The 11,373-nt window shown below is 42.0% G+C and overlaps 1 pseudogene; it reads right to left on the reverse strand.

Moving 5' to 3' along the window:
• Nucleotides 1-656: 656 nt before the first annotated feature.
• Nucleotides 657-9,059, reverse strand: LOC122748394 (annotated as a pseudogene).
• Nucleotides 9,060-11,373: the final 2,314 nt, after the last annotated feature.

The following is an 11,373-nucleotide window of genomic DNA, read 5'->3' on the forward strand; positions in this document are numbered from 1 at the left end:
ATACTTTGATCCCCCCTCTCCCCAGAGACCTTGTATGTTCAGTGTGTTCCTAGATTAGAGGGTGTTTATATATCTTCTCTCCTCCTTAACTCTAATGTCTTTATTTCTAAAAGCTAATTGATATTGATTAGGTGTAATTGATGGATATTCAGGGGCCGCAATGTTAGAAGCCACAACCCCTAGGGTAACTCTGGGGTGGGGGTGGGGGTAAAGTAATAATCACCCTCCTGGAGACCTAACCTGCAAATCCAAGTATAAGTAGACACAGAGGAGGTGTTACACACGTTTACAGATGAGGAATGTGAGAGAAGGCAGATGAGAAATGGTTGGGGGTGGGGGGAGCGTAGGGACAACTACATGGAGAAATTGATCCCTGATCTGAGCATTAAAGGAGGATTAGGGTGATTCATATGAATTTAAGTAAATTCCAGGAATTTCTCCTAACCTCTCTCTTTTTAGAATACTTTGTAAGCCAAACAATTCCAGAATTCATTGTACCCATAGAAAAAGAAGGAAAAAAAAAAGATGCTATTGCACAAACGTATATCTTATTTTATGGGTCCATCAGAATTTGCCACTAGATATTAAAAGTCATATTGTATTTTTAGAACTCTAAGACTAAATGCTTTTAAAAAGTTTTTGTAGTTGTTGTTGCTAAACCAGGGATGAGCGAGTATAGATGGTTATGTATTTGTAAATGGTATGCCCCAGGCCAGATGAAAGAAAGTTGGTAGACAGTTGTGCTCTCTTCACCAGATTCTCCACACAGGGCAGACTTGGGTAGCACTCCCTCTGAAACAATTTGTCTTATTTGCATACTGTGCTGAAATCATGTTCACAACCCTCTGTTTCAGCTTCATGTTTTCACTTTTCCAAATGACCCGTGTGTCTCTGCTTGTTCTTGGTGCCAAGCTACAGTACTGTAGAATATAGGGTCTTGTGGTGGGTCAGAGCGGGTCAGCTTCCCCTTAGCTAGGGTTTCTATGTTCAATTGGCTGTAAGTCACTCCTTGTTCATCTTCAGCCCCTGAATTCTGTAGGGAAAAGAAAAGGGAGAAGAAGGATCAATGACTATCACTTAGGGCTGAGAAGAAGAAGCAATAATGGGTTTGTGCTTAATAAGTTGATAATACCAGGGACCAGACCATATGTTGGGAAGTTTGGGCCAAAGAGTGAATTCTGAATCGTTTCCCAGGAGGAGAAGGTAATAGGGATTACTCACTGATGGATCAGTCTCTTCATGGCCATGTTCATACCTGGCATGGAGAAAAGGCTCTGTCAGTTCCTGAGGTACCCCATCATGCACCATATATCCCTTCCCTTTTTTCTTTCCAGAATACTTACTCATGGATGCTTCCTGTTTGAGGGGAGCCAGACACATTAAGAAAGATATTCTCGGCCCCGGATGCTATCAGACAAGCAAAGGACAAGGGTGAGAAGGTCAGTCTGGAAGCCTCCCTCATTATCCTTTCCTCACTATGGTTGCTTTCCAGTGGGTAGAATCTAGGGTTACATGGGGGGAGATAACTCAAGAGATTGGGGAGATGAACCAAGTGTCCCTACCTCCTGGTAGCTTCTCCTTGTGGGGCCCCTGGTGAGAATGATGACAGGAACACAGATTCTATCAGGATCATAGATGGAAGGGACCTTAAATTGATGCTCTTCATTTCAAAGATAAGGAAGCTGAGACCCCAGTTCTCACCCCACTGTTTATTTTTTCATACACTGAGGGTTTCATACCCTCCTCCAAAACTCACCCATAAAGAGGCATTGACGGCAGAAGAAGGCCAGTAAAAAGATGAAAAAGAGAATGGTGATGCTGCCGAGGATAATGAGAGTGGTTCTTGATACTGAGGCAAGGAAGAAAAACAATTTTCAAGGTCCATTGTCCTAAGGAAGTTATCACCTTTAATCTTGTCCCCATATTTTCACTCATTATCAACCCTCTAGGACAAGTGGTAGGCTTGAACCGAGGGAGCTGAGGAGACACGTCCTCCTTTCTCTGAGTATCCCAATACCTCCCCTAAGTCTTACCTATTGTGAGAGGTATAGATGGTCCTATAGATGGTGGATCTATAGAATGAAGAGAACAGAATGGGTCAGAAGGAAGGGATAAGGTATCTCATAAGCACGCATGTCCAAGGCAGCCGCTCTGGTTCCCAATGACCCTAGAATAGTGGGGAAAGTAAAAGTCTATACTGTCTCCAAATCTGCTCATTCTCAATGTTAGAGTGCAGGTCTTGGTGTTAATTCTGTTCTACTTGGGAAGTGAGAGGATATCCACATCCAGAGTTGACCTTCTTTCAGAAATACCCCTCTGATCATTCACTACAACCTCCATAGGTTCTTCCATGACTGAGCTGATAGCATCTGAGTCATGGCAGCAAATATAATTCCCTGTGTGGTTGGTGGTCATATATATCAGGAGAAATTTAGCCCCATCCTGGGGGGAATTGTGGGTCCCCACTGGTTTCTCACCCCCTTCCTTGTACAGAGCAAAGCTCATGCCTCATGAGTACCTAACATACAAGAGTTACATTCCTACCTTGTGCCATGACTCTGTAAGACTGACTTCAGGGAGGAGGGGCAGGGGAAGGGGTTTGAGGATCCTGCCTGGAAGTTAAACCACAAAAAACAGTAACAAGGATATTTTTTTCTTGAAACACTGTGATTCTCTATTGCCCTCCACCTCGAATAGTAAAGTACGGACTATCCCAAAGAAGGGATATCTCCCTTTTGCCAATATCTTCTATTTGGTCTTTATTCTGTCCTGGGACTTACCACACAGGGGCATGTGAAGAAGCTTCCACCTTCACTTGTGCCTTTCTGAGAATAAGAAATCCTCCCGTTGCCAGTGCCCTGGGACTCTAGATTATGAGGCATTCCCCTTACCAAATTCTTCCTCTACTACTATCTAACCTCTCCCATTCAGATACATGCTAGCCAAAATTATCATCAAATTCAGAGCAAGGTAGTGGTCCTCTACCAAATGCCAGAGCCTTCCTAGATGAAGCAGAAAGATACCCTGAAGAGGAAATAGAAGGAAGCATGGGCCAAGGAAGCCAAACTACCATGACCTTAACCCATGTCTTCCTGAGAGACAATCCAGGAACCTGAACCCAAGAGTACTAGGAATAGCAAACCACCAGATTAGCTTCCAGCTCAACCCCCAAAGACTTCATTGAGGGAAGAAATCATTGTGCATAATGGTTACTTTCCTCCATGATCACTATAAACAATTGCTGACTAGTTGCCACCAATAGGGGAATGGATATGGGAGCCAACCCCAGACCTCACAGCTCTATCCATTATACTACCCTGTTGCTATTCATTCATGTTTGACTTTTCATGAACCCAATTAGGTTTTTCTTGGTAAAGATACTGGAGTGGTTTGCTATTTCCTTCTCCAGCTCATTTTAAACATGAGTCATTTGAGGCAAACTGGGACTTGGCCAGAATCACACAGCTACTAAGTGTCTGAGGCCAGATTTGAACTCGAGAAGGTAAGTGTTTCTGACTCCAGGCCCAGTGCTCTATTCACCATGGTACCAACTACTTGCCCCTAGTTTAATTCCTAGCTCTCAGTCTTTCTCTCCATCTCTACTCCCGTCAGCTTTCTTGGGGACTCCAACATACACATAGATGTTCCTTCAAATAGCCTAACTTCCCAGTTCTCAATTTGCTCAATTTTCATAACCTATCCCAGCACTCCACCTCATGAACATGTGGAAATGGTCATTGCCTTTATCTTGGCATCACCCACAAGTATTCCACTTCCATTTTTGTGAACTTTGGAATTCTGTTATCTAAGGGTGATCTTATATCATCCTACTTTCCCCCTACTTTACATCTCTAACTCTATTCATCATCACATCAATCACCATAGCCTCTCCCCTCCATACCTGCCCACAATGCAGCAAGGGCACTGTCCTAACTCCTCCCCAAATGATTAGGCTAGTTTTTCCTTAAAAGGCATGGAAAGATTCCTCAATGACAGGTGAGCTCAGGTGACTAAGGGCTCGATCAATAGATACCACTTCCTCAAAACCTGAGTACAAAGTACCCATAAGAATCTTGGGGGTAGGGAGTAGGGGCTCAGATGTTTGACTGGTGAATTTCAATGAGAGCTTCATTTACCCGAATCTAGTCTACCGAAGGGGTTCTCACTAACTATCCTTATCGAATACCCTTCTGGTTTAGCCAAGTAAATATATTTTTGTTAGATCTTAAATGACCTAGGAGTGTCTCATTTTGTTCCAATATCTACCTAAACTACCAGAGTCCTGACCCGAGTCAGGCCCAGTGCTGAACAATTGGGAGTCTTGTAGGAACACTAGGAAAATAATGAGTGTTGAAGTGTGATGGGAAGGCAGAGGAAGGAGAGCCAAGACTGGCCTTTAGCTTCCCTGTGGCCCTTCAGATAATTGCTGCAAATCATTTTGAGTGACCCAGTCTGGTAAGTTAGATATCAATAATTTAACATTTGTATATATCCTTAAAGTTGAAAAGTGCTTTACAAATATTGTCCTCACAACTCTGGAAAGTAGCTGTTAAGTTACTGAGGTTAAGTGACTTAGGCAGAGTCACACAGCTAGTGTCTTAGGCAGACTGGAACCCAGGTCTTCATGACTATAACTCCAGATTTCTATGTACTAATGACAATTACTTATCTTCTACTAAGGGGTTTCTTTGAAATGTACCTTATCTTAAAAGCAGCCTGGAAAGACTATATTTTGAGATAGGGAAATGGCATTTCTATGTACCAGAAAATATTAATTTTGAAGAATTAATTAGATCTATATCCCAAAGAGATCAAAGAAAAAGCAAAAGGGGATATATATGTATAAATATCTATAGCAGCTCTTTTTTGTAGTGGCAAAGAATTAGAAATCAAGGGAATGTCCATCAATTTTGGAATGGCTGAACAGGTTGTGGTATAGGGTTGTGAGTGAATACTATTTAGCTATAGGAAATGATGAGGAGAGTGGTCTCAGAAAAGCCTGGGAAGACCATAATGAAAAGTGAACTGAGTAGAACCAGGAGATCCATGTACACAGTAACTCCAATATTCTAATAATGATTAACTGTGAAAGACTTAGCTAGTCTGATTAAGTCAATGATCCAAGATAATTCAGAATGACTCATGAAGATTTTTACACACCTCCAGAAAGAGAAATGATGAATTCTGAGTGCAAATGAAGTACATTTTTCTCACTATTTTTCTTGCTTTTTTGTGACATAGCTAATATGGAAATAGGTTTCACATGATTTCACATGTATAGTGGATATTGTGGTGATTACAAAGGTTTGAGAGACAAAGTTCAGAAAAATTTAATCATAGCTAGAGGGTTCAGGGGATAAAGCAATGCACTTAGAGTAAGGAAGGTGAGTTCAAATTCTGCCTTGAACATTTATTAGCTATTAGCTTCTGGGCAAGTCACTTAACTTGTAGGACTCAGCTTCTTTTTCTGTAAGATAGGGAGAATAATAATACATATTTCTCAGATTTGTCATGAGTTTCAAATGAAATAATTCTAAAGCATTTTGCAAAGCTGAAGCCACTATAGAAATGGTATGATAATTCTAGGAACTGTGCTAAGAACTGAGAAACCAAAATCAAAGAAACAAACAAAAAATTAGTGAGCAGGATTTTCACCCAGTGCTCAGAACATGGTGAACACCAAATAAATGCTTACTGACTGGCTGATGCAGTGAGGTGCCCTCTTTCCATATGCTCACTCTCTTCTTGAGAAGGTACTAGCACAAGGGTTCCTTACCTCCTGCCCATGAACTTGAATATTTTGATAATTGTATCACAATATATTTGGTTTCTTTGAGATCCCTGTTATTACATTTTATGCATTTAGAAACATTATTCTGAGAAAGGATCCACAGATTTCATTAGCCTGACAAAGAAACTAATGCCACCAATAAGGGGCAGTATCCCCATCCAAGAGCCAAGGCTGACCCTGTCCAGGGGCCTCCTCTCAACGCTTAAGCCACTGCTTCTTCTTCAGTCTCCTCTGTCCTGCACAATGGAGCCAGATCCCCCTTCTCACCTTTCTCCCAGATCTCCAAGTCCACCATGCTGACCTCTGACTCTGTTCCTGGGTTCTGAGATCCAAAGTATTTGCAGCTATAATTCCTCAAATCCTGGATTGTCTCAAATGGTACGCTGAACTCAACCCAGAACCCAGGTGTTTCCTTTCTCTGTAAGGGCTCTGAATTCCCATCCTTGAGCAGAAGGTATGTCCACATTTGGGGAATTAGTTCATTTGACAGGTTGCACATGAGGGTCACGTTGCCCCCTGGGGCCAGGATAAGGTCTTTCTTGATTGAGAGGATGGGCTTCGGAAGAGAGCCTAAAAGAGAGAAAATACTGTACTAGGAGTTGAAACACTTGGGTTCAGGTGCCAGTTCTGCTTATAACTACCCAAGTAAATTTGGACAAAATTTTTATGAGCCATAGAGTGAGGGACCTGACCTAATAATCCTGAGTCTCCTTTCAGAGGCCCTTGCTAATCTATGAATCTAAAAGGGAAACCTTCCCAATAAAGCCCAATTCACACTTTGCCATAGATCGAAGCCCTCTTTTCCTTTGGAGTCTTGTGAACTAGAGAAAGGATCATTGCCTAAGCTAAGTGCTTGGTTCAGAACATGGACAAGAATTTGCAGGTACCAAGTTCTACAGAAATCTCTGATACCTGCGCATTGCATGGTGTAAATAAAGTGCCTTGCCCTCACTGAGAATCATTTATCTCATCTGTAACAAGACTCTAAGATTTCAAGCCTGGATGACTGGAAGGATGGTGTTGTCGCTAATAAAAAATAGGAAAATTAGGATTGGAGTCCCTTTTTTTTCCTCTGCAGGAGGGGAGTTCATGTTTGGAGCTTGCCAGTTTTGTGATGACTAGAGTGGTCATCCTTCATTTCCAAAGAGGACCAAAATGACATCGCTATGTTGGGGTTAACATACAGTGTGTCCAAATGTGGAAGTTCTGATCAATATGGACTCGGAAGCTCCTACCACAGACCAGGCACAGAGAGTCCTTGTGAACATTTGGAGTAGAGATGGCTCTACATTTGTACATCCCGTGTTTTTAGATGACTAGAGGACATATAGTTCAAAGGTCCCATACTAAGAAATAGTGGGGCTGGATATTAACCTGGAGGTAATCTGAGAAGACATGATGATTTAATCAAAAGAGACAATGAAATGAGAAGATAAGAGGACCAAGGACAGGGGCTTCAGGAATATGTTCATGTGAGGTTATGATGTAAAGGATGATCCAACAAAGGAAAACTAGAAGAAGCAAACAGGTGGGAGAAGAACAGTCACCAAAATCCAGGGACAAAAAATGTTTTTAAAAATCCAGGAAGGAGAGATCATTAAGGAGGGAAAAGTATTCATCAATGTAAAAAACTGGAGTCCAAGAAGGATGAGGAATGAGAAAGGCCATGAGATTTGTCACTTAAGGGAAAAGAGGTCCTTTTAAAGAGATAAGTTTTGAGTGATGAGATCCAAAGTCAGGTTGGAAAATAAGAGGTAGGAGAGGAAAAGCCTATTGAGACAAGGAGTGTAAACAACTCTTGATATGCATTTAGCTGTGACATGAAGGAGAAAAAGATCATAAGTCATGGGAATATTTTTACTCATTGGGGGGTTGTTATTTTTGTTTTTTAAACATCAGAGAAGGAGTAAAGTGATGCAGAGATATTGAAGGTTGGAAGTAGAGAAGAAGATGATCATAAGGGTGAATTTCTCAGAGAAGATGGGATGGGTTGGCCAAAAACAAGCAGAAATAACAGAACAGGAAAGAATGTTTCTCCTGTACAGAACACAAATGGGCACAAACTGGTTGGGGAAAGTAGTAGAGGCAGAGGCCAAAGGAAATGGCTTCTAAGATCATTGCTATTTGGTGGCATGGAAAGGGCACTGGATTTGAAGTCAGATACTGGCAGTTCAGATTTCAAGACTTCCACTTATGATCACTGTGGGCCCTTAAGCCTCTGGGTTACCTTCATTTTAAAATGAATGGTAGACCCATGAGGTCTGTTCTATGCTCTAAATCTATGCTTTCCTCATGTTGTCTGGCTGGGGGGAATTCGGCACTCTATCGTTACTTCTGTGGGGCTTATTTCCTTGCCTGAAAAATAAGAGGATTGGACTAGATCAATGTATCAATCCATCAACAAACATTTATTAAGCATCTACTATACATATATATATATATGATAAAAGGAGAATAGTCTGTTTTAGTTAGTTCCTTTTTCTAAAGTGTTTTTGTCTGTTTTCTATTACAACCTGACTAATGTGGAAATGTCAGGAGAGCCCTTTTCCCTCTTTATCTCAGCTCCTTCTTTCCTGGCATCCCAGATGTCTTGCAATGTTTTATCTACATTTCTGGGGCATTGGGAGAAACACACTGAGCCAAGTGTAAAGTACTATGGGAATGTGAAATTTATAGAAACATTCTATTTGTATTATCAGTAACAATAGCTTCAGGGTTCACTGAACCATTATTAGGTGATCCTGTGGTCATCATAGCAGCCAAAACTCTGACTGAGGAGCTCCCATACTCCTGAAAGGAAATACTTTCTCCAGTCCACATAGAGTTAACATGTCTATAAATTTTCTGATGAGACATTGAGTTCAATACTGCTGGAGCCCTTGACACCAGAGGGTCATGCTTGTGCCCAGGAAACCTTCAGACCTCTTCACAGATTGGGGAGAGTATCTCTTATATCCTGGGAGCTTGGACAGCTCCCTTATCTCTCATTGCCCTGGCTCCTGCAGCTTTTTGCCCCCTATATTCCACTGGGAGTGACCCTGCTAGATCAGTACAGCCAACCCCACAATTCTCTCTTCTGGAATAATGACAACCACTGGAAATGACTGTCAACACGAAGACAAGAGAAGGAGTAGGGTATGTTTGAGAGAAAGGACTCACCATTCTCTGCTTGGATCCTCTGGCTCAGATATAACCCTGTCAAAGAGACACTCATGTGAGTCTAGTCCCAGAATAGCACACACCATCTCACCCCACATCATATCCACATGTCATTGAACATACTCAAATTCTATTTTTTCTGGGACAGCAGAAATTTTTATGTCAATACCACTCAAAAGCACAAACAGCCTGCTCTTTGCCCCACAACTCAGGTGCCTTCTCAGATGCATCCCATCATCCCCCACCTCCTCCATCTCTAGCCTTGGCCCTTTGTACTCACCAAGATAGAGTAACAAGGAGAGCATGGAGCTCATGGTGTAGCCAAAGCCCTGTCCTCAGCTGAATGATCTCAGCTGTCCAGAGGAAAGGAGGAGGGACCAGGGCTTAGGCTTGGGTCCAGGATGTGGTGGCAGGGGCTTCTGTCTCCACCCCCTAAGACAAGCTCCAACTCTTTCCCCGCTGAAACTGGTGAAATAGGGAACATCTCTTTCATACAGCCTTCTCTTCAGCCTCCCCTGATCCCCAAAGAAGTGATCCTGCAACCTACATACATTCATCATTGTTTTCTTTCCTTCATTCTTCCATACTCCACTCCCTCCCATCAGATCTTCTCAGGCCCCATTTTAGGTGTCATGGGGATTGGTAAATTAAGGCCTGGATTTAGAGGCAGAACACCAGGATTGGAATCCTGGTCCTACCCCTTATTAACTAGGTGAACTGGGTAAAAACACTTCAATCCCTTGATATAATAATACTGTCATACTTAGCTCAATAAATTGGTGCTAGGAACAAATAATCTTTGCCCATTTCTTTCCAAAACTAGAGAAAGGTCATCCCTCCTTAGAATTATGGGAAGGAGCAGTGCTGGAAGCAATGAGGAAGGTGTGACAATATCCCAATGTGATGTAATCAAAGTGATTCTCAGACACATACACTTGCACCTAACTGGACCCTAAGGATCATTCTAGAATGCTGAACTGAGTCCCAAACTAAGTAATGGTAGTGGGTCAACTTGAAAGAGAAATGTTGCATAGAGAGGTTTGGTGTGTTGTTTCATCTAACTCAAATTTAAAACAAAACATTTAATAAGTACCTATGATTTTTAAGGTACTATGTCTTGGGCAGTGGAAAAGAGGAAATGAGCATTTATTAATCACCTCCTATGTGCCAAGCATAAGTTCTTCACAAATATTGTCTCATTTGATCCTTACAACAATCTGGGGGTGTAGGTGCTATTATTAGTCCCATTTTACAATTAAGGAAGCTGAATCAGGCAGAGGTTACGCATCTTGCCTGAAGTGATACAGTTAGTAAGTGTATGAGGACATGTATGACCACAGACCCAGTGCTCAATCCACTCTGCCAACAGATGGCTCAGTACCATTTTGACTTTACCAGGGATTCCCCTATGGTAGCCATAGACATTAATGGCAGAGAGGTAGGTAGGTGCTAGATTTTGGAGAGCCTTTAATGTTAGTCTAATAAACAGTGTTATTGAGGAGTAGGGCAATATGCATGGAATGGGTAGAAGAACAAGTAATGTATAGCCTGGGGTCAGTGGGACCTAGGCCTTTTTCTGCCCCAGTTTCTCTGGGAAAACAAATAGCAAAACAATAACCCCTTCCCTGAAGACCCTGACATACATTTATTTAAATATGTGGGGACTTTATTCCTATATAATTTTTATTTCCAAATATATCCCTTCCTTACCCCACCCAAAGACCCATTCCAAGGTTCCAAATAAAAGAAACCAAACTCTTTTCTGGGGTGTGAGGGAGAGGAGAAGTAACACTTTATTTTGGGATTCTACAAAGTACCCCATGATTGGTGGAGCCAGTCCATCGAATCAAAGTTTTCTGACCCTCCAGGCTCTTTGTTCCTTCATTGTTTTAGTGCTGCTTATTACTTTTTTAGCTTCTTCAGCTTCTGTGCCTCCTGGAAAACCTTAAACAAAAAGCCTTCTTAGCCACCCACTGTTGGTGCTTGGGCCAGTCATACAGAGGGGGAATGTGGACTCTATACCTGGCTCTGTACATGTCTTCTCGACCTAGGACCTCACTGGGGCTGCTGAATGCCATCAAGACGACCAAACAAAGCTCTTGAGGGGAGCAGCAACCTATTAACCAAGGATGGAAATATATTCACCATGGTCCATACCCATAGGCTCCCACCTCGGGAAACAAAGAAAATAAATGTTTTTTCCTCTCTCTTTTGGAGCTATGTTTTGGCCATGATGGTTCCCCACTTTCAGTAGTTTTGTTCATTCTTGGGAAACTATGAAGGGTAAATAGGAGTGATGTGGCAAGGTCACTCTGGGAGACAGACTCATGATCCTCTTCAAGTGAGAGTTTCTATCCAGTGCAAAATATTCAAGAGTTATATTGACCATGATGGTCTAGATCCAGGTAGTGTAGTAAGATGAG

Source organism: Dromiciops gliroides, chromosome 3 (genome assembly GCF_019393635.1).
Source record: "Dromiciops gliroides isolate mDroGli1 chromosome 3, mDroGli1.pri, whole genome shotgun sequence".
Lineage (NCBI taxonomy): Eukaryota > Metazoa > Chordata > Mammalia > Microbiotheria > Microbiotheriidae > Dromiciops > Dromiciops gliroides.